This window comes from Ambystoma mexicanum, chromosome 5p (assembly GCF_040938575.1).
Source record: "Ambystoma mexicanum isolate Mex_15411 chromosome 5p, UKY_AmexF1_1, whole genome shotgun sequence".
NCBI lineage: Eukaryota > Metazoa > Chordata > Amphibia > Caudata > Ambystomatidae > Ambystoma > Ambystoma mexicanum.
The window spans coordinates 983,586,170-983,611,367 of record NC_090930.1 but is presented as its reverse complement, the minus strand read 5'-3'; positions in this window follow the sequence as shown (position 1 = coordinate 983,611,367).

Sequence of the window (25,198 nt, the reverse complement as noted above, 5' to 3'; positions counted from 1 at the left end):
GGTGAACATCAACCTGGACCTTCTGGGTCCAACACTGTATGGTAAAACCGTTTGCCAAATTGAAGTAATTTGCAACTATCAGAAAGCGTGGGTTCAAGGGGGGTACTGGGGTTGTGGGAACCACCTTGTGTAGATGTTCCCTTTGCCCCCATTGCAGATGTGCTTGGTGCTGTACTGTGAAGTGGAAGCCGGGGAAAGGCAGAACCAGGAAGAGACTATGCTTCCCAGCATGCTTGGCCCCAAAAACTACAGCCCCGGCAGTCCAAGAACTAAAATCAGGCACACGGGGCCTGCAAAGGCGCGAGCCGACGCCAAAACCAATGCCCAAGCATACGCGCATGCGCGCAGGAACTTCTGCGCATGTGCGAACAACGCAAATTTTTTTGCACTCACCTTTTCCTCCGACCAGACGCATCTCAGAGGACCTCCAGGCTGAAGACAATACGTGAGGCCAGACCTCGCCTGCAGACATCTCTTGCGGCCCTGCGAGATAAAAGCTAAGTTATTCTTGACTTATTGGGCAATCGGAACAGCAGTGCATGAGTGGGAGGGACCCCGGTTAACCCCGCGAAGACAATCCAGGGAGATCAAAGGGAGAACCCGCACCAGGGGGAATCCATTGCCCAAGCCCCAAGAAACAGTACTTGTAAGGGTGCAGTCTAAGAAAACATACTAATTGTTTCCTTTTTGGCAGGCATCGGTGCTGCTTCTGGCAGCGGTAAGGTCTGACTACTGAGCGAACCTCCCATATACGTGAAATGGACACGAACAGCCAGAGCTAAGTGCTATTTTATGTTCATATATTGGTTTAATTGTAACAGAGCAACAGCTCGTTTGGGGAACCATAACGTTGAGCATATATGCTGTGTTTCCTTCATGTCAATGCAGATTTTGGGTGTGGGCATTAGCATTCTGGTGACAAGAGGCAAACTCAGTGCTAAGCCATAACTGAGTGCAGCGCCTCAGGTTTTGCTGTGTTATCGGTAAGAAGGCAAGTGACAAAACCAATGCCACTGTTTAATTGAGTGTTAAGCTTCATGTGAGTGTGAAAGTGTGTGTGACACAAAAACGAAATGTTTACTGGAAAGTAACCAAGAAAAGCTCACAGGACAGGAGCTCAGGAGCATGTTTTCCCCATAATTCCCCCTTCCTATCCACCACCAAATTCCTAATCCTCTATCCGGTTTCCCTAACTCCCGAAACCCATCCAATCCAAGGACCCTAACCCTTTTTCCCAAGGGGGTCATGGTGGCCTGTGTTTTTGCATTAAGCCAGGCGCCTAGACCGCCGAGGGGAGGTAGGTGTTCATGCTGCTTCCGCGCTGGAGGATTAAACGGAACCTGACAGCAACGCAACTTCTCTCCACAAAGAAATATGCTCGAACTATGTAGCACTACAGAAGGCACTGGGGTTTATGCTATCTACCCCAGCAAAGCGAATCAGGGAAGGGGCCAAGAAGTGGGTGGCCTGGTTTGACAAGGACTGCATAATAGCCAAAAGGGCCTTAATTGCATATACGAGAGGGGCCGGCCAGGTGGACAGGGACTGCCTTCAGTTCATGAGAAGATCTTACAAGTCACTAATAGCTACTAAAAAGACACAACACATGCAGCATAGGTGGTTAATTATTCAGGAGTGTGCAAGTGTGAAACGGCAGTCAGGGCACCAGTGCTCACCAGGGTATTTAGTGAGATCTTGTCCCAAGGCAAGGGTCCCAGAGACTTGGACAATGGCAGAGATTGTCCCATTATTTAAGAAGAGGGACAGGGCTGACCCCAGTAACTACCGACCCGTATTGCTGCTGGATACAAGGGGAAAAACCTTTGTGAAGGAAATCCTATAGCACCTAACGATGTGAGTCGAGGACACATACCAACTAAGCCACCTCCAGGCGGGGTTCCAAGTAGGCAAAAGCACCGTCGACCAAAGCTTTATGTTCCACTTAATCACCCAAAAACATCTAAGGATAATAAAGACCAACTTAAGTGGGGTCTTTGTGGACCTAAAGGCAGCTTTTGACAATGTCCCCAGAGAAACCCTTTGGGCGGTCCTGATGGGCAAAAACATCCCAGAAGAACTACTATGCATGATCCAACTCCTGTATGAAAACAACAGGGCAGTTGTCAAATGGAGATTGGGGTGGCGAAGTAACAGACCAATTGCAGGTGGCCAGAGGGGTACGACAGGGATGCATCCTGGCACCCATCTTATTCTGCCTATATATAAACTCAATAATTGTGAGAATCCAGGAGGAGAATGCAGATCCCCCGAGGATGGGGAGTGAACGTATCCCAGTCCTCTTTTTGAAGATGACGCCGTCCTCCTGTCCACTTCCCCGATGGGCCTGCGGCGTGCTTTGAGCACATTTGAAAGCGAGTTTGCCAAATTGCGATTAGAAATGAACACTTCAAAAACTAAGGCTATGGTTTCTCAGTAAAGTCCACCAGGCCAAAGCCCTTAAACTTGCGGGCAAATGGCAGTATCTTAGACCAGGTGGATTTTCTTCGATTACCTGGGGATCCGATTTTCAAAGGGGGGACGGTGGGAGAACCAGGTGACCAAGGCCAGCACTGTGCTGGAGAGAGCAAGTGGGGCAGTCATGGCTGGACAATTCAAGACATCACAGGGGGCGCTGGGGCCGGCTTTGGGCCTTTATCAGATGCAAGCCAAGACATCGGCTATTTACAGGGCAGAGGTCTGGGGCTATGCGGACACATCAGCCATGAAAATAACAGAAAATACATTCCTGAAAGCTATCCTGTTGCTCCCCAAAGCACCCCAACTAGCTCCTCTCGCATGGAGTGTAATCTCCCACCAATTGATGAGGAACTAGCAATTAGACGCATTTTTTATTGGGTCAAGATTTGGGGTAGCCGGGAACAAAAGGAATATCGCCAGATCGTGGAATGTTTGATATCTCTGAGGGGTTGGCAGAAGATTCCCTGGTGCATGTCAAACATTGGCTGGCACAGCTGGGTCTCTCTGTCTATTGGCAAAACCCATGTCAGATAGAGCACAATGCCAAAAATAGAGTGAAAGATGCCTTCAGTAGATATAAGGAGATAAGAGCTAGGACCCTCCGACTTGCTCTGGCCACGGGCCTGGCGTACTTTGCCATAAAAGAGTCCATGGGGTTTGAAAATTATTTCAACATTCTCAAACCAGCATTTGCTCGGGCACTGTACATGAGGCTAACCCTGTGATCCTTGCTATTACAAGGCACTACTAAAAAGTGGGTGGGGTTAGAAAATTCTGTGTGTCAGCTGTGTGAAAATGGGGTGGAACCAATGGCACTCTTTTTATTATTCTGTGACATATTGAAAGATCTCAGAGTACTCTATCTGAAACCCCTGTATAGACAACATGGTGTCCAAACGGTCAGCAAAGCTATTCACCCTTGTAACGAGTCCATGGATCTGACCGTGGCTCACTTTGTGTCTAAATACATTCATAGAGCTTGGCTAAGGAGGAACAAGGCTCCGTACCCGGTGAAGGTTTGGAAACGAATGAACCCCCGCATCTAAAGTTTCATCACTGATGAGGGGGGTGCTGACCTGGTTTTGTCAGGCCTCTGGTCGATAAATTGTTGTATTGTATGTTGCATCCTTACTCTATTTTTTGCAATGTTTTTAGAGTATATGAATTGGTGATGATTTTAAAGCCATGTACTATTGGGATGTTCTGTGTTTTTTTTTTTGCTGTGATGTTAACCGATATGTCTTACGCCGAATAAAGGTTATTTTGAATTGATTGAATTGATAAGCCTGACTGCTCAGTCACACTACTAACTTGTGTAGTACAGGCTTATATTAAAAGGTGGGTTACCTAATACCAAGATATAAGTCTTGTAAAGTCCCTCACTAGTTGGACTCTACACATTTTTACCTAACACTGGTGGCAGGCAGTGAAGAGTAGATTACAGTGACTATTGGCTGTACCTGTGCCCAAATAAACCATCCACAAGGCTAGATCCACCTAAAAGTAAAGTAAACTTGTAAAAAAATAATACCAGAAAATTATAATTTTAATGAACAGTCCTTTACTGTACTTACAATGGAACCATTGAAAGAGGTATGTAGAACAAGGAGACTGAGTTTAAAGGGAAGAAAACATGAGCTGATTACAAAATTAATCCATTAGCCCATAACCACTATTCCCAACATTGATATGGAAGAAATTGATGAAAATTATGGTTTAGAGTGTATCTACAATCTGCCAAATGTGTCAAATGTTGAGGAGGATCCTCAAGGAGTGACCCACTCCCCTCCACAGCCTTATCCTATGCCTCAACAACCTCCTATCAAGACCCCCGTGGGTCACAATGTAAACCCAGAATATCTATCACTTGAAAGAATGAGACTTTAACTAGAATTCAAGAAACTTGCAGTACAGTCTGACAACAAAGACAAGGAGAGAAGGCTCATAGAGAGGGAAATGCAGCATGAGTATTATATGAAAAAGATGTCCTTTGATTCTGCTTCCTTCACAGGATCTTCTCGGTCTACTAGACTACTGGACCCTCTAGGGCAGATTTGAGCAGAGACCAAAGAGAGTGTTCCTCTCTAGAAGTTCTAAGATAACAGACAGCTTCCCAGCTGGAAGGGCAAGAGCCAGGGAAGCATGGACGCTACTGGAAGGTGGTCTCCTGTTCAGTGAGCCTACAGAATATACCCCAGTGGACTTCAGGTGGATGGTATTACCCCAGGAGGAGAGATCCAAGCTCCTACAACTAGCACATGAGATCCCTCTAGTTGGTCACTTGAGTTCCAAGAAGACCATCAAGAGGCCTTTTCTGTACTTTTACTAGCCCAAGATGGGTGCAGATGTTGACAAACATTGTAGGAGCTGCCACACCTGCCAGACCTCTGGCAAAAGTGGTTCCAAGAATGTAACACCTTTAGTGCCCCTCCCAGTAGTTGGAATTCCTTTTGAGAGGGTGGGGATTGACACTGTTGGTCCCCTAGACCCCCCAAGCTCTTCAGGCAAACGATTTATATTGGTTGTGGTAGACCATGCTACCAGGTACCCTGAGGCAATACCTATAATAACGGTTACATCCCAAGCAGTGGGTAAGGCCCTCCTTGGTATTTTTTAAAAGGGTTGGGTTTCATAAGGAGGTTATCTCTGATAGGGGGTCAATTTGCATGTCCCACTGCATGCAGACCATGTGGAGAAACTCTGGAGTAACTTACAAGTTCTCATCTGCCTACCACCCCCAAACAAATGGTCTAGTAGAGAGGTTTAACTGGATGATAAAGAGCATGATGGGTGCCTTAGAGGAACCCCTGAGAAGAAAGTGGGACCTTCTACTGCCATGACTTCTGTTTGCTTATAGAGGGGTGCCTCAAGCTCGAGTGCGTTTCAGCCCCTTTGAGTTTCTCTTTGGTCATCCGGTCAGAGGCCCTTTGGCCCTGGTCAAAGAAGGTTTAGAGAGTACTCCATCCCTAAAACCAATCCTTGTTACTAATTATGTGCTAGGCATCAGAAGGAGGATGGTACTCTTGATGACTGAAGCAACAGAAAACTTGATAGGTGGTCAGGCTTTGGTCAAGCATTGGCATGACCAGAAGGCCAACATGGTGATGTTTACTCCAGATCAGTTAGTACTAGTTTTGGTTCCTACAAGGCAGAGGGCCTTACAGGACAAATGTATTGGGCCCTTTAAAGCTGTAGGAAAACTTGGAGAGGTTAATTTGGTGGACTTGGGTAACCCCAAGGAGGCCCCTACGGTCTTTCACACTAACCGTCTGAAGGCCTATGTCTCTAGACCCGAACTAGGAGCTTTGCTGCTAGCCTCTGAAAAAGAGGAGGAGGAAGAGAGTGAGCCTCTCCCTGACCTCCTCAGGGGACACCCAGATGAGACAATTGAAAGAGTTGAACTCTCTTCAGATCTGACTCTGCAGCAGCAGGAGTGCAAAGCTCTCTTGACTCAGTTTGCCTTCCCGTTTCCTCTAACCGGCTTGCCTCCTTGGGGCCAGCATGATATACACACTGGTGACAGTCTCCCTGTCAAAAGCACGGGCTACAGAATGTCTCATCATATCAGAACTCACATTAAGGAAGAGGTCAACAAGATGCTTGGCCTTGTGGTTGAAGAGCCACCTACCAGTCCATGGGCTAGCCCAGTTATACTAGTTCCAAAAGCAGGAACCAAAGAGTTGAGATTCTGCATGCACTATAGGGCTCTGAATGCAGTCACACAGACTGATACCCATCCTTTACCAAGGACAAATGAGCTGGTGGATAAACATGGAGCTGCCAAGTTCCTCAGTACATTTGACTTGACCTGAGGCTATTGGAAAATAGCACTGACAGGCCATGCCAAGGAGAAAATTGCATTTTACACCCCAGGAGGCTTATACCAGTTTAGGGTTATGGCTTTTGGACTAAAGAATGCAGCTGCTGCATTCTAAAGGATGGTGAACTAGGTTCTGAATGGGTCGGAGGACTTCTACATGGCATACTTGGATGACACTGCAGTGTTCAGCCCCACTTGGGAAGAAAATCTTCATCACCCAGGATATGTATTGCAGTCTCTTGAACAGGCCCATCTGACCATAAAGGCAAGTAAATGTCAAATTGGTCAGAGCAAAGTGGTCTACCTTGGGCATGAGGTAGGAGGAGGTGACATTAGGCCCTTGCCTAGTAAAGTACAAGCTGTACAGGACTAGGCCACCCTCACTACTGAAACCCAAGTGAGATCCTTTCTAGGTCTCACTGGGTACAACCGAAATTTCATTGAAAACTATGGGAGCATAGCTTCTCTCCTGAATGTCATCTCCTCTCTAAAATTTCCTAAGAAGGCCAGATGGAATGAGGAGTGTGCCAAGGCATTCGAGGGGCTGGAACAGGCCCTTTGCAAAGCTCCAGTCTTCAGAGTTCCTGATTATACCCAATCCTTTATTGTACAGACAGAGGCGTCAAATACATGAATAGGTAAAGTCTTAAGCCACCTGGATGAGCAAAACAAAGAACACCCGATTTGATTCATCAGTAGAAAACTGAAGGACCGTGAAACAAGGTGAGCAACCATAGAACATGAGTTCTTTTGATGGTCTCTGCAGAAAGTATGAATGACTGCAGAGATTCATCCAGGAGTGGATTAAATCCTCCTGTCCCTCAGTCTGGGAGGAGTGTTAGGGAGAATTTTCATTTCTTTGCCAATTCCCTTTAGCCTTAGAGGCCCCCAGTGCTTTGGCTGGACTCAGGGATTTTTAATTTTAACTCCTGAGTGAGTGGGACTTTTTTCTCACCCTCTGATGTGTTTTTTCTGACTAGGATTCTTTCATTTCTTAGTGTTTAAGGGAGTCTGGCAAACTCCATAGGCATCTGCTTTTTGCGTTGTGACACACAGCAACTTTTGTGCAGTAACACTGAGAAGTCCCTCAGACTTCTCTTAATGTTTAACTACATTTTCCTGGGTGAACTACTATTCCCAAGAATAGTAAAATGACTCCTGTTTTACTTAACTTTTCTTTTGTGTGTCCAGCACACACCACCCTATGTGGAGTGCTGGGGGGGTTACATAGTAACTCCTCTATCGCACTTCTCATGTAACATTCTGTTAGACTAACTAACTTGAATGGCTGGTGGCAGTGGTTTATTTTTTACTACCTTGTGCCATGTATTTGCAGGCTGATGTCTCAGCTTCAGTACAGCACTCAAGGGTGACCGTTTTCTCAAAAGGGCCCTTGTCTTCTTTTTTCACCATTTCTTGTCAGTTGGTTCCTTCTGGGTTTTTACTCTGTTGTTTGAATCGAGTTTGAGTCCTTTTTGCATTTTTCCTTTGGCTGGCTTCAGCCCTGAATCCCCCCAGGCTCCAGTTTGTCTGGAAAGGGAAGAAGTGAGGGAGGGTCCGGGAACTTCCTGGTGTTCTTCTCTTTAATTGCGTGTTCCGGCCCATCTTTTACTTTGTAAATGAAAAGGTTACATCCTATTTACGCTCAAATCTGTCCTTCAAGCATTATGCATGTAAAGACATGTCAGACCTGCAGGGCTCAAGTCAGTCCATGTTTTGCATACATTTTGCAAACTATGCCCACCTACCACAGATTCCAGAATCTGTTTGGAACCATGTTCCCATCTCTTGTGTTTCAACGGTCAGACTGTAAAGAGGGCAGCCTTCTTTTCAACAGTGGAAAAAATACTCAACGACCTGGACTGACTTTTCTGGCAACCTGTTCATTTGTGCCCTGCTACGTTTCACTAAAATATATTATTGAGTGCAAGGCTTCAGTGCTTCATTAATGTTACTTATTGTCTCCATCCGGACAATATCCGATACTCATTCAAACTACAAAACCATATTCACATTATGTCTCAGGCATACAGCAGGAGGTGGCACATTTGCATTTTTGAACGGGTCAAATGAAGCTGCGGTGTCAATCTTGAATAAAGCTTGTGCTTCTCGGTTGGAGTTCATTGCTGTGATAGGCGCAGACACAGCGCTCACATATTTAATGCATGGCCTCCCAGGAAGCGGATTATGCAGCTACTGTCTGCCTTCACTTCAATATCTTTCACAGTGAATCACAAGCCACTATTGGCTAAACTCAAAACTCTTGCAACGATTCACGGTGTTTCGAATGCATGCTGTTGTTTCCTGACTCTCAGCGGGTGGTCATTCTGCAGACAATTGCTCGGAAGGTCAGTTATAGCTCATACATTATTCAACATATGTGCTAGAATGAGGTAATTGGATGCAGTCAATTGTGTAGTCTACCTCTCCATCGAAACGTATTAGTGTTCCACACACTTGTACCGTATACCACACGCTTTTTTGGCAAGTGTTTTTTACTCATAGTAAATACCGTGGCTTCCATTCGCAATTACTTCTTATCCCAGTTCGTTCTTGGAGAAAAAGTCACTCTCATTGGCCCTCTGTTCCTATATCCCCGGTGGTGCAAATCATCAAATAGATGGATTACATGTAACACGATCTATATATGTTTGTTCAGTCTCTGTTATGCTCTTTTGAAGACACCTCTACTGGTGACATTATTCCCTCTGGCAAGCAGTGAGCTCCAGCAGACCTCTTTGTGAATGTAGTTGTGCTGCTTTGGTGCTTCTGAACCCCAAACAGAAGGTCAATTCCTAGCATCTCTTTCCACTAGTGGTGAGCCCAAAAAGAGTGAGGTAACGTTGATCACAGTATTAACAGTAGATGACTAAGTGACACAAGGGGAGTATGTTTTGGCTTAGCTGATCTCCTGCCGGATGACAAAGTTGTTGTGAGTTCTGACCTGTTTATAAATAACATTGAGCTTGACAAGTATGCACAGGCACGATATCTAAGAGTCTGAACATGATATCTACAATAGACACAAATACCGACACACACACTCGCGCACACATAGAAACAAGACAGACACACGCCTGGGCCTCACACACACACACGGCTATCAAACCTTGAAACAAATGAAATAAAAGGAATGTCTAGTTCAGTTACCAGCAATCACAATAACTCCTACTCCGGAACTGAACCGTTAAGGTAATTTATATGGAGCTTTGTATCACCACAAGACATTGTACATTGTAACTGATTTTATTCTGAGAATTTTAGACCTGTCCACTCGTCCAGGCAGCGCAGAAGGACACTGGCATGCCCAGAATCCATCTAAGAGCATTGGGGGTTAGTATGATGGAAGAATTGTGATCAGAGTAATGATGATGGCTTTTTAGTAATCTGAACATTACCCATAGTCTCTCTTCCACTTTCTGGACAGTCCTGTCCCTAATAAATAAATACACGTATAAAATAAATCAGATGTATTTAGATACTCCCAGAAGAACACCAACCCAGAAAATTTGCTGTAACTCAGCATCCACCTGCAAATGATACTGGCGAACAGAGGACTTTGAGGCACCCATTGTAGCTGATGTACACATTTCATTGTACTGATATAATATGATATGATATTTTATTCATATCCCACCTATACACAAGTGTGTCAGGGCGCGACGAGGCAAGGGAGGGATACAAGGGAGGACAAAAACAAAAATCTTAACAGGCCCAGTGACATTGAGCACGTGCAAGTGCCGGTGGAGGGGAAGGGGAAAGTGTAGGAGGCAGGGGAGCAGTAGAAAGTGCAGAAGACATGATCAAGCAACAGCAGTAGTGTGGCCAGCTGGTGACATAAGTGCAATAAAAGGCGCAGACAAACAGTGTCTTAAAAGTGTGGGAAGCGGGCTGTAGGGTTGCAGATACAGACCCAAGTGCAGGGGTTGCCAGGAGGCCGTGCGGGTAGGTGGCTGAGTGGGCAAGGGATCTGGGTCCAAAATCAGAGCGTAGCCAGGTGCCCTCTACCAAACAGACAGATCAGCAGGCAGAGGAAGGGAGAAGGCGGAAGCAAAGAGTAAGGTCTTCAGGTGCACCCAGAACGAAGATGGTTCTCCTAAAGTTTCAGAGAGGCAGGGAGGCTGTTCCAGAGGGAGGCCCCAGCCAAAGAAAGAGATCTACCCACAACTCGTCGTTTGGACAAGACTCGTTGCGACTGACCCTGAGGGAGTTGGGAGGTGGAGGAGCGAAGAGCTCGAGAAGGGAGGTATTTCTGACGGAAGAGTTGAAGGTATTGCAGACCCAGGACCCAGAAGGCCTTGTGGACAATGCAAAGGGTCTTGAAACTAATCCTTGCAGCAACAGGGAGCCAGTGAAGAGAGTTCAGGGCTGGAGAGATGTGATCCCTGGGCTTGAGGCCAATGACAAGTCTTGCAGTCCTGTTCTGGATGAGTTGCACAGGGCAGAGAGTAGTAGCAGGCAGATTTGGGAAGTGACTGTTGCAGTAGTCCAGCCTAGAGAGAACCAGAGCTATAGAGACAGTGAGCTTCTGGGGGAAGTAGAGGAAAAGAAGAATACCTCTGAGGAGGTGCAGTTGGCAGTTTGACTTCTTAGAGACATCAGAGATGTGTGGAGAAAAGAAAAGCGAGGAGTCCAAGATGACCCAGAGGTTCTTAGCCTCACAGGTGGGCTCAGGGAGAGGGCAAAGGAAGGCCGGCCAGAGAGTGACAGGAAAGGAAGGTGCAGGAGTGCTGATTCGGAGGATCTCAGTCTTACTGGCATTAAGGCAGAGGTCGTTGGCAGCACACCACTCCTGGATTGCAGACAGACACTCTGAGATGAGAGAGGGAGAAGAGGTGCCAAGACCATGATTACTAGCATCAGTGGTAATAATACTAGTATTGTTTGGATTAAAAGCTTTAAGAGTAGGTGCAGCATTCAAATGTAACTTGATATTGTTGAACTAATCTTCACATAGCTCATTCCAATCAAATCTCACTTTTATTTTTACTAACTTCCTCATTTGAAATGTCTTACTGGCTAGTTTGGGAATAAACTTTGCGTAAAACTCAGCCATCCCTAAAAATGAAATATGTTTATCTTTTTTATCTGGACTAGGAAAATTCAAGATGTTATTAACCAATTCCTCTTTAGGTCTGATTACTTTTTCTGATATTTCATGACCCAAATAAGATATGGTAGATCTATTGAACTTACATTTGTCTTTACTCAAAGTAAGTCCAGCATCTTTAAATATATTTAGTACCTTGTATAATCTATCATCATATTCCAATTGATCCTTACCATATATCAGTACATCATCCTGAAAACACAAAATTCCTTGCATTTGATGAACCAGGTGATACATCACATGTTGGAACACTGATGCCACAGATACAAGGCCAAAAGGCATCCTTTTGCAACGAAACAATCCCTCACTGGTAATGAATGCAGTAATAACTCTTGACATGGGATGTAACATTATTTGATGGTAAACCGACCTCAAATCCAACGTACACATAATCTTAGCATCTCTTATGGTACCTAGCATTTCAGCTATATTTGGTAACGGGTGCCTATCAGGAATTACACATTTATTGACACATCTAAGGTCTATGCACAACCTCAATTTTCCATTTGATTTGTAAACTATCACCAAAGGTGACACCCATTCCGAAGACTCCAATCTCTCAATCACATCATCACTAACCAGTCTTTCAAGTTCTTCCTTTACAGCTGACTTTACATTCAATGGAACTGGTCTCAATTTTTGTACTACAGGTATGGCATCATGCTTCAATCTGATTTTGTGAGAAAAATCTTTTAACACACATAATTGTTCCCTAAATACTATATGATCATCAAAAGTCTTTATTTGTGCTGCTGCTGCTGCTACTTGATCCACTGCATAAACTGACTCCTCTGTGGAAGGATACAATTTTATCTTCAATCTAGCCTGGTGAGACCAGCTCAGAAGTGGTTGCATTCCTTTCACTGTAACATATACCTTTCCTTTTGCTGACCTGTCTTTAAATTTCATTCCTGCCAAAACCACCCAATTAGATCAATTCGCTTTCCTCTAAATGAAGTTCCCTAGAACCCACACTCTTGCCCCACTCCCCACTGGGACCAATGACCCACAGGAGGAGATAGGAGCATGAGGGGTCAAACAACTCCATAGTTTATTCAGCTGACAAGAGCAAGCTCACCATCTTCTTCCATGGGCTATGTATGCCTTACCACAAACTACCCTGATGGTGATTATTCATGATGATCTAATGGTTTGTGTCAAGGTATGAGGCACAAGGGTCATGACAGCAGATGGGGGCTAAGTAATGAGTGAGGAGGAGAAACTGAGATCCGGGAAGTTGCCATAGCTGTCGGTCAGCATGTAGTGGAGGGTGAGTAGAGAATGGTCAAAGAAAGCGAGTAGAGTCCAGCGGGAGGCTGGAGTGTGTGGGCCTCGTTCATGATGGGCAGGTTGTATTCTCCCATGAGTACAACTGGGACATCACCGGGACGATATTTGAAGAGGAGGTGGTCAGGATCATGCAAGAGGTTGAGGGTGGCAGGGAGTAGCCGATACGGACAATGGTAAAACGGCTTGCTGTGAGAAGTTAAGCAGCAATATTTTTGCAAGAAGAGGGGAGAAAGTGAGAGGGGTTAGGGGAACAGTTGGGTGTCTTTGTTGATCATGAAACCATTGCCACCACTTTTCTTAGGTGCGAGGAGTGGGCAGAAGTAGCAGAGTCGGTGTACAAGTGCAAGAATGGCAGTGTCATGTTGGGGATTGCGGTAGCATAATTTAATTGTTCATGTTTATTTTGTTGTGTTTCTTCCCTCTCACGTTATGGTATTCGCTGGTTTGGGTTTTTTTATTCCATTACTCTGATTTGTAATTCTTTTTCTCCAAGGCCATTTAACATGAAAATAGACTGCCATTAATTTAACAGTATTATGAGACCGCTTGCATTATTGTTGTGGGTACACCTCCCTGAGAACACAGTTACTAAAGCTAGCGGCACATTGTAATTAAGGCAAGCATTGTTAGTTTGTGGGTATGATAAACTGCCCACTTTGCAGTAGGGCATTGGCACTGGGAGGCGGCACGGGGAGGACATCTAAATAATGGTGAACTGTTTGAGGATGTGAGAACACTGGAAATCTATTGACTGTGCAGCAGTGGGAAGCAGCAGGTAGTCCCAAGGTTACTGCAGAGGCTGTACATTTTGAGAAGGAATCTGTCAAGTTGTTAGGCACTGTGGGTGCATTGGAGAATGATGACTGACTAACTGAGAAAATTAAGGACTTGGTGAACTAGCCCTGAAACCAGCAGGAGGTGCCTTTCCCAGGACTGTCCAAAGCCAGGTGAGATCACTAGCTTATGTTTCTTTTTTCTATCATTGCATAACATTTGTATAAATGGGTGTCTAGTTGAGATAGGTCCAAGTTGCTGCTCAAGGTTTTGTAGGAGTTGAGCTATCAGTATGTTTCTTGTTGCTTTACAATGTCATAAAATATCTCTGTTCCCTGCTATTCTTCAAATTATATTGTGCGGGCTGAAACTTCATTAGGATACATTTTTTAGTGACACGTGGGAGTGGTAGCTGTCAAAGTGACCAGTTAGAAACCTTGTTTTGTTACAGAGAAATTGGGCATTACAGAGTGCCAGAGTGAGTTTTGTGGGGGCTCAAGAGGAGATAAACTGAGGTCAACATCATCCTTGTTGAAGATCGTAGGCGTAATTGAGGCTGAATTGGGTGTAGGTTAAGACACTACATTGGGCCTCATTACGGGTCGGGCGGTCCAGAATTAACAGTGGCGGTAAACCTGCCGCCACTGTTAATTCCGGACCGCCCGATCCCGAGTCCTGCAGGCGGGAGGTGATCGTCCCGCCAGGTCTGACCTGGCGGGTTGAACACCTCCCGCCTGCAGGCGGACGTGGAAACACCAGCACCATCACGAGATGGTGCCGGTGTTTCCACTTCCCCATTCCCATTGAGTCCTGTGGGACTCAATGGGAATGGGGATTACCACCATTCCGCCTCCGTGACTCCCGGGACACCAGAGCTGTAATGCCCTGGTAATTCTGGGAGTCACAGAGGCAGAATGGTAATACGATTCCGGCGGTAACCAGGCTGTTTTACCGCCGCTGTTACCGCCGGACTCGTAATGAGGCCCATTGTCTTCATTGAGAGAGGAGGAGAATTGTGGTGGAGTGGGAATCGGGAAGAAAAGTAGTAGTGGGGGTTGCCATACAGGGAGTGCATGGAGTTCCTAGGGGAAGGCAACAGACAGGTGGTTAGGATGATACTGAGGATATTCGGGAGCATGATGACAGGGGAATAGGTGAGGAATAGAAACAAACCTTTCTAGTTAGACACAGAGACTGGTGCTTTCCAGTGCCAAAGAGAGGCATAGACCAGAAGGAAGCAGGGCCCTTTCTGATCCTAACAAGCCCAAACTGAAGTCAACCCACTGGAGGTGTCCTTTTCTGCCCTTGGATCTTGGGTACAAACGCTTGGGGTTGAGGCCCTGGGGAAGTTTTTGAGGAGGCAGGGGAAATATATCCATTCAGAATACCCACGATGGCTTTGAGCAGGTCCAGGAAGCTGCTGCAGGTACCTTCGTCAAGTGATGAGAGGGGAGTTTGCCGTTTTAGGATCCATTCTATTTACAAAATCAGAAGTGCACTGTGTGTAGCAAGGCTGCTAAATCTCCTTAAGACATATATTTGCTCCCCAATTAATTCTACCTCTATAAAAGCAAGAAGTGAGAAAGGTATCCCTTTACAAGAATGGTTGTCACAAGCCATCATCGCACAAGGTCCTGCAGAGCTTGATTTGCCTGTCAGCATTTCAAGGACATTCCTGTTGTTTTCCTGAAGACAAACTCTCCCAATCCGCTAAGGGGATCTATCAGCCTTTAATCATGGATCCTCAATGAGACATAAGGGTAATAAAACACAGGTGTATAGTGCGTGCGCTGGTATTCTGCAAAGATCCAAAGAAGAAACTTGTCTCACTAACTGGTAACTGCTGAACTACATTCTACATAATGGTGTGAATCTTACCAATAGGCAAGAGTAGGGCCGCCACTCTTTCATGGAAGCAATTCAGGGGCACTCCAGTACTGCTTGGCATGCTATGAAAGGCATGGGAACCCATCCTAGAGGTCAAAGAACAACGGAAAGAGAAGGTCTTACCAAGCATGTATGCAGCGAATAAGGGGAGCAAGGCGATTTGAGGCACCGAAGAGGAACTAGTGGCACTGAACAAAAGCCTGCTTGGCGACCAGCAATTGTCGACCATAACTGGTTTAAATCTGTTTTGAAGGGGCTGATGCCTGAGAAAAAAAATGCCACTGAAAGAAGGTCCTCTGTAACTGGCATTCTCAGTATTCATTTCACTAATATATTTCAAAGAAATGCCTGGAAGCCACTAAAATGATGCAAAAGTAAAAGCAGTGTTTAGAGTAATAAAGGCCCCCCCAGTGAAATGACACACCTTCCTTGGCCAAAGGGACTGTAGATGTAACTGTAGCAGACAAATCTAAAATAAAATACCTTTAAAATTGGAAACTCCAACTTCCTTAACTGATTTGGGACGAGACACTGCAGCGCTGCGCCGATCTTCTTTTGATCTATACTGATCCCTTTGTCAGAAATGCATAACCCCAAAAATGTAACTTCAGATGATCCAAAGGCACATTTTTCCAATTTAACCAAACAACTTGTGGGTATTTAACCTCTTAAGTAGCTCAGTGATATGGAGACAGTGTTGTTCCAAGGATTTGAAGAAGATTAGATTAGATATCGTGCAAGAATACAGTAAGGCATACTTACTATATGTCTCTGAACACATCATTCATCAAGTGCTTAAAGGGTTCTGGGGTGTTACAAAGCCCAAACAGCATAGTTAAATATTCAAAATGTCTGTTTATTGCATTGACTGTCCTCTGCATGCGTTTATTATTATTGTTTTTTATTTATTTGGATTTTGCATAGGATGCTGCCCTAACCCGTAGGCAGCATAGCACTGAACCTTACACCAGAAGCACAAGAGAAGAATATAAATCGGCACCACTGAAAGACTATTGTAAATGAAGTGCAAACAGTTAACGCATGCATTCTACTATGTGGAATGGAGAGCCCCACATCTAGATCAATTGGGAAATCATATATTATTTGCAGTGGTCATTCCTCTGCCTTCTTCTCTGAAAACACCCCTTTATAGTTTATTTATGGTATAGGAAGACCTCTGGAATTCCTCAATAGAGATCGGGGAGCTAATTAACATTACAAACATTCTCCTTATACTATCTACAAGATAAGGTGATCCATTGAGTGCACCAATCGATATCTGGGTTGTGAATTCTCAACCATGAGGTACCTATGTTTAACAAAAAGTCAGGGGAAAGTATAACATCAATCTTAATAGTTTCAAGGTGGCCATTTTGTGTGACCATCAACTACGCACATTTTAGTAGAGTGCCTTCTGCTGCCCTTATCGTTTCAGGCGCAGCCTATTTCTTACAATGGGAATTCCAGGTAATTTCAGTTGATCACTAAATTCCTCATAGGCAACTCAAATCAATGGGGCTAATACCGACGCAAGGCCAAATAGGGTTGACTTTTTTTTTGCCAACTATGGACATTTACACACTTAATAGACAACTTGCCCACATTAAATTCACACTTTCTTTTTATTATGCACACGTTCTGTGGCTGTAAGTGTTCTCTTCAAGTTCCTAATTTCCATGAGTTCAGTATCCTCATGAAAGGTACATGGGGGGAATCCTCATGGAAAGTACATGGGGATAGCAAAACCAAGCTGTCTCTTATTTAACATTTTGGTGTTTTTTGGCTCATCGAGACTTGTTGATAATCAATTTGTAAAACAAATGCAGGCATCTTTAATCTCCTTTTATAATCCTGTATAAAAACATTCCGGTGAGGACTCATCATTCCATTGTGGTTCTGTTGTAAATTGCTGATAGCGGATAAAATAAGAAACCATTTCACAGTTAATAACTTGAAATGAGGCATTTCTTTCAAAATTTGGCATTCAAAAATGTCCTTGAAGTGGTTAGAAATACTTCCTAGTTTTGCATCCACAGGCTTTGATTTAGAAATATTGTGCTCCTCGGTAAAGCCTATATAGCTAGGTAATAATGAAGGAAGGCAACCTGTTACAATCAGTAGGGAACGGTTGGGTTGTTTCTATAAAGTATGCTGACGTGTTAAAAAAAATTATATGTTCAAGGATTTCTTTGAAATCTTTCTGAAGGGTCAAAGATCCAACGTGCACACAATTGGACGCTGCAACCACTTCACCAGCTGTCACGTTATTCCTTTGTGATGTGTTGAACTAGGTCTCACCATTTGAATATTGAATTCAATCTGGATTCACTGTAGCCAAATGGTTCTCTAAGCACAAGCAACCATTTATTTATTTTATATTTCCTGAATGGCCTCAGCCATACCGAACAAGCAATTTTCCTCACGATTCATCCTAAGAAAGGAGAAAGTATGCCTGGCAAACAGCCAGGATTTCTAAGACCCACCCATTGGTATTCCTGATGCCAAATTCCCCAATCCCCAATATCACTTTCATGAGAGCTAATTCTCCAATCCTGGATCCTCGAGGAATGAAAAGGCAGGAACAACACACCGGCCTCGAGTGCAGGTTATGCAAGGAAAGAAATAAGAAAATCAGAACTTGTCTCTTAAACAACTAGCAGCTGTATAAGATCCCACAAAATGGTAGGAATCTTACCCATAGCAATGAGTAGGCTGCCACTTGTTCATTAAAACCAGCGAGGGATACTCAACGGGTGTCTGGGGAAAGAAGTCATGCTATGAAAAGTCCAGGGAAAAAACACTTGAACAGGAATAGGGGAAAAACTGGATGATAAGGGTATGCTGCAGAGAGTAATGGAAACAACAGGATATGAGGCACCAAAGAAAATGAGGGGGACTGTGGAAGCAAAGGGCCGACTCAAAAGAGCAAACAAGGGCTGGAGAATTTGATTCTAGGCAACCATCAGATGTTCTTCTGGAGCCATTTTGCAGGAACTGATCCTTGTTCCAGAAGTGGTAAATACCAACATCCTGTCTGAAACCTTTATCAAAACCCTCCAGGGCCAGTTTAAAAAACAAGATCAGATAAGACCAAAACAAACCCAAATCCCCAGGTCCCACACAAACTTCAAATGAAAACTTTCACAACCTATTTCTCCTACACGTGTTGCTTCCCCAACCTTCTCTAATTAACACATACAGATTTCTTTCAATAACTGCACCAACCCAAAAATTGCAGTAAAATGATCCCCTCCAATCAAAAGATTCCAGAATTTCTCTGCCTCTTGGCATTGCCTCTCCTTTGTCCATTTGCCCATATGACTCGTTATAAAGTCTGCAGTCCTGGACAAAGCACTACAATATGTTGTAGAGTGTCTACTTGACCTTCCTTTTTACAAAATCTACAGCTCGAGTCATTAACTTTTTTATAAATCAACAAAATATAATTTGTCGGGTGTGCATTAAAGCAAACTCTCAAGTACTGACCCCAATACCATGTGGAAAGAAAAAGACTGAGGTATTTTGGGTAAAAGACCATGGAACGTTTACCTATGGTATTGCACCATTATAAAACACTTGCATGAATCAGGCTAAATGCGTTGCATTCACGCCATAATGCCGACTGCAAACGCCAACCATTTTTATCTGCAATGGTATCAATCCAGTCTTGTTGCCAAAGTTTTTTATTTATTCTTTCAGGATTGGACAACAACTGTTCCTGGTTTGCATTCAAACATTCTAATATTGCCTGTCAACATATCACCCGTTGCCCCAAAAAATCTGATTCACACTTATCTATCTCTGCATTTAAAATCGCCGAAGATGGGGCAGGTATGGTCATCAAACATTTGCCATATACAGACGGTGCTTTCCATATTGTCCTTGCGTATATCGAGATCAAGCCCAGCTCGTATCTGACCAATGATGTCGCAATTAAATTAGGCAACCTCCAAATCTTTCTCTAAAAAGAGCCCTCCAACGAATCCCATATTTTAGCTGGGGTAAATAAGTAGCCCTCTGCTCCATAAATCAACGCAGGGACGACTTTTGATTCGTAAAAGGTCTTCACCGGTTTTATTGAAAATGTCCCGAATCTTCTATTAATTAAGATCCCCTGAGATGTCAACATTTTGGCTTTTTTACTGAGGGCATCTGTTCAAGGACCATCATCGATCTTTGTATTAAGCTGGGTGCCCAAGTATATCATAGTCCAGACTTGATTTTTAAGAAACTCTGTCCAGAACCATTTAAAGTCTGTTATCTCTAGACCATTTTGGTTCATATACTCCAAGAGACCCACCAAACATCTTTGAAGGCCTATTGGCATTTGGCCTATCAACACAAGGTCATCAGCAAAGAGGAGTCTTGCCAATCTTTGATCACCTAATTTCAGCGGAAAAGTCTTGACTTTATCCAGCGTTTCACCCAGATAAGATATGAATAAATTGAATAGAGTTGAGGCAAGTAGACAGCCTTGTTTTAGGCCCTGTTGTATATGAATAGGTCTTGTCAATAGATCTTGCGAACTAAGCCTGCTCTTCACATTTGTAGCCTTATACAGCAATCTAATTGCTGCAAGAAGAGCCCCAGGTCATGGCCATGACTCCAAATTGGTCCCTAATAACTCGCTATCAACACAATCAAAGGCTTTTTTTAAGATCTATAAAAGTCATATAGATCTTCATGCCCTCCTTCACCATCCTGCATTTCAAGATATTTAGCAAAAAAAGGTACAGGTCCGTTCCCACGTCTTTTATAAACCCTATTTGACAGGGGATTATATCTCTTGGTGTTAGCAATCCATCTTTGGAGGTGCCCCAAACACAGCCCTCCAGAAAATGTGCCCAATATGTCAAGAAGGGCGATAAGGCTATAGTTTGCTGGATCAGCCCTATTGCCCCTCTTATGTATCATCACAATGATTGCCGAACGCCATGATCTTGGGATGATCACTAGCTTTATCACTTCGCCCGAATAATATCTTCATAAACGATACCCATTTCTTTGGGGGCCACTTTAATCATCAAATTAGTTAAACCATCCAGCACCAGAGGTCCTGAGGGACTCGCTTTTTTAACTTGCAACTTTAAATCCAAAGTGTCAAAAGAAGTTGACCAGCCCCTTTTACTTTATACCGTTGGGTAATAATCCACCATTCCCTTCTTGGAAAAAATAGTTTCATAGTAGACAACCCACTTTGTTTCAGTTACCATGTTTGCCAGCGGTACCAGCTGGTTACTGGACCTATTTATCAATTGCCAAGTAGATCTAGTCTCCTTCTTCTTTAAGCTAAACATCATGGCTTCTGTATCTTGCTGCCCCAGGATCGCCTTGTAAGAGGGCAATCAATTTTAAAATCTTTGTTTTCGCTTACTCATCAAATGATGCGCAAGGTCATCATTTGCTCGACCCAAGAACCTAATCTCTTTACGCAATCATTTTTTCACATTACAGATCTTCTCATCAAACACGTGGCAATGCTTTGCCCCTAACCTTTGACCTTTTTTTCCTTTACTAGTGAATTCTAGGAGCAATGGAACATATTCTATAGCATCATCCCACTTGATCCGCTTAACTACGTTTCCACATAGCACACCTACATTTTGAGGCTTCAACCGTACTCTGTTTCCGCCATTGGGAGCTTCTAGGTTACCTGCCCAATTTCCCTCCCACTTATAATCCCTTTGACTCCATGTCAAACTCACCAGGGCATGGTCACTCTTCTTTTTCGGGATTACTGACAATGATTTTATGTCATTGACAAGCGATGATGATACAAATACATAGTCCAACATGGATGACTGCAGCCATTTGACCAGGTTTTGCCCGCAGGTCGATCTCCCTCACATTGCCCATTGAGCATAAACAATTCTCTCTCTTTCATCAGCTCAAGCCAAGCTACTGCTCTCGCCTGCCCCCACCCATGCCCAGCTCTCCTTCTTTTATCATCTCACCCTTGTTAGACACACATGGATAGTTCAAATTGCCCCACACAAACACAAACTGTACATTTTGGCTACTATAACATTTATCATTGACATCCATGATTGCCAATAGATATTGATAATCACACTGCAAGTCCATTGTTGCAATATTGCATCTTTCACCTTCAAAGAAATCGCTTGAATAAATGGGTTTGGACATATCATATACCCAACAACTAAGCCCCTTCCACTTTTCACCAAGGTTAGCAAGGCCGCCGACGGCAGCCATCTAAGTCTGCAAACAGCTGGATTAATGTATGAGCTATAGCCATGGTATAGAGGGGGCTACACTAACAAAGTTTCTTGCAATCATATAATATCAATTGTTCCTGATGTTATACTTACATCCCTGGATAAATGAGAAAACCCTCTAGTGTTCCAGAAACTCAATGTACACACTCAGTCTAGTTGTTAATTTACCGACAAGTTGGATAGGTCCGCCAGCGTCCCACCCTGGGCTTGCTCTCTCAATCTCCTCTCTTTAACACTATTTTCTCTAATGGATCTAATTCCCATATTATCACAATTGAAAGTCACCTTTAATGGGCCTACCAACCTTTTCAAAAAGGACCCCTCCTCCTGGATGTCTGGAAAGTAGTGGTGTTCTGAAGAAGGCAGACCTGCCACACTAGTTGTCTCCCCTACTCACCCTTTGTTATGCTGTCCATCATTTCTTTCTTTGTCTCCTCTGGTGAGCGGTGCGATTACCACAATTTGATTTACAACCACTTCACCGAACTCGAATCCCAGAGGCAAGAGTAGATGTGCCATCTGCATAAGCGATTTCACCCCTTTCATTACCAGATGCAATATCACTTGATCCAGTTTAGTTTCTTTTTCAAATTCCAGTATTTTGATATCGTCTGGGTGTAAAAAGCATAGCAAGGGAAAATGATGAAACAATATCATTACGTTTGAGCGATTTAAAATCAGCCCATCATTCACAGGCAGTATACGTTCCAATCTTAATTGAAGGGACTCATTTGGCTCGATGTATTGCTTGCTGGGATTTAACCTTTTTGCCCGACCATCAGGAAAGGAACAGGTTTGTTCTTCAGGGAAAGCCTCCTCGAGTTGGGATCTCTTCAATCCCTTCTCTTAAAGAATTGCCCTCTTGCAAATGTTTCCCTTTTGTAGTAGCTGCTTCCCGTCTTCTTTCAGCGTCAGAAAAGGCACCATATTTTTGTCCAAGCAAAGCCTAATATTTTTGGCATTGATTTGCCCACCGAAATCCTTTTTTACTGCCTCCTCCAGCGATTCATCATCATTAGTTGTAAAAATTGAGTTAACCTCCTCTTCTTCCTCGATGTATGTCACTGATGTATATTCCACATTTGCTCCTCCAAGCAAACTTCATCAATATGGAAAAGGTTGCTTATCGTTCCAGGTTGATCCTTCAAAGACCTTTTACATGGTGGCGGAGAGATTATCAAGATCCTCAAAAATGCCCTTGAGCCATTTGATTTCCACTTCTTCAATGAGGCCATATTTTGCGCTTTACGCTGAGGAAATGATGGTCAGTGCACATCATCAAACATCTTTCACGTTTTCCTTTTCTGGAAAATTGGGCAGGGGACAGGTAAGGGATCCTTTAATTTCGGTATCTCCGCAGGTTTTAGCCGGTTACCCACCCCACTCTTTTCCACTGTAGCCAATATACCCTCTCTTTTTAGCGTGGCAGTGGCCACCTGCTCTTTTTCCAATGGATCAGGGATCCCAGCTGACAATTGGGCGAGCAGTGGCTCCACATTTTTTATGTTAGCCTTGGTCAGCTTATGGCCCCTTTGTCTTAAATTCAAATCAAACTTTATCATCTCCTTTTCCAAATTTACTGTGATTTGCTTTAGATGAAACTTCCTAAAACCCCAAGGAAGAAAGTCTTGCTTTTTGATTTTGTATGGAGGCCTTTACTTGCAATATCTCCACCAAGAACCCAAAATCAGATGTTTCCTCTCTTTCAGCATTTAGCACAATTTGCAAATTTTGCTGTAGCCGTTTGGCACATTCTACCTCTTGGTAAACCCTAGACTGTAAGGAAGAAACACCTTTTGTAATAGTGTATGTGGGGAAAGGTCCAAACATTGGACTTTGGCAAGAATGTTAATATTATGAGACATGATGTTCCTCATTTTAGCTGTAAGCCTATATTAGTGCTGAAAAGGTTTGGTATGGCTGCAAGCTGGCTTATCTAAGGGATCTTGCCTACTCTTACTGCAATGGGGGTAGGTAGAAATGAGTGATAACCCTTTAGCTTTGCTCTTTGCCTCAAATGTGGTGTGATTAAGATTAGCTTCAGGGACAGTTAGCTCATTAATGAGCTGCTTTAGACCTCATGATTTTGCTCATGAACTTGCTTTTTAATTTTTTATTTTTATTGGGTCATTTGAATTTTTTTGAAAACATGGACAATTGTACAGTATGAATATAGAACATTATACAATATTGGTTTATTACACATACAAAATAATAAAAAATAAAAATACAGTCATACAATATGGTGTAAATCATGTGCATTTTGTGTTTTGTACAAAAATAATTAGCAGTCACATTTTGCACACTGAAGCTCTTTGTCAAGTCTGTTAAAGCCAAATGATGTGATTAAAGAATAGAATACAAAACATAACATCCAAAAGTATCATAACAGTGCAGTGGAAATGAATGGAACACAACTAAATGAAATAGAAAAAGCAATGTGTTAGATGTCTAGCCCTGTCTATTGTATGGTATGCAAGGGTACTAATTCTTATTCTACTTTCTTTCATTATTCTGTCAATAATTGCCCAAATGGGTGCAGTTGAAAAGTTTTATGTACATGAATTAGATTTGCTGGCAGCAAGTACGGGCTTGTTTCTTTGTGTGTACATAGCGTTCTGAGTAAAAGCAAAGGTTGCTACATACTGCATAAATATTCACATTTAATTTGCACTGTGACTATGGTCTTGACGCGTGTATTTCAATTACATTGTCTTTCTTTAATGCATTATGGTAAAGAGTCAAACGGTAAATGCTGTGGGTCAGTGGCTGCAGTCAACAGAGCAGCAATAGCCTTTGATGGCTTAAATATTTGTGAACGTGACATCGAAGCAAGGTTAGCTCGAAAATTGGAGGTCTTCTACCGTTTTAACTTATGACTTTTAATCAAATAGACAATGCATTAAATTGTTATAGTGCACACTTTGGTTTTGCTTCGTTAAATAGAGTTTCCTACTTGGAGATGTGTGATTTCCAAGTCGGTTTTGTTACGCTGTCCGAAGAAGGTGAATTGAAAAGAGGATTTCTTTCAGGTAAGTGGCTCTTCGCCAAGGGTGGGGGCTTGTTAATTATATACACTGGTGTTACGTGTCCGTATTCCTCTCTGTAGTCAGTGACATGGTTCTTTCATTTTAAAACGTCTGTGTTTGTCTTTCTTCTAAACTGGTGGGCCACTGTAAAGGGGAAGTGTAGTCTATGAGTCGTTAAAGGTAGCAAAGGTGACTTAGTGTGTGGAGCAATGCGCCCGTCCTCTTGGAGTGGAGCATGTTTTGTTGTAATTACCATGTAATTACATGATGCTAATCTTACAGGAATTGTGAAACAGTGCATATATCTGGAATGTGGGATTATTACTGAGGTTTATTTAAATGGCAGCAGAATTTTATAATAACATTCAGTGTCCATGCCTTATAAAAATTCAGATTTTCAACACATTTGTTACTGAAAGTCATAATTCTATTAAAGACACGGAGGCAAAGGATTATGCTTTCTCCAAACTTTACTGTTCAGCAGTAAAGAAAACACAAACATGAAATAAGATACAAAAACTATAAAAAACTACAATAACCATGAAGTTTTTGAGTTTTGTAGTCCATGTCCATA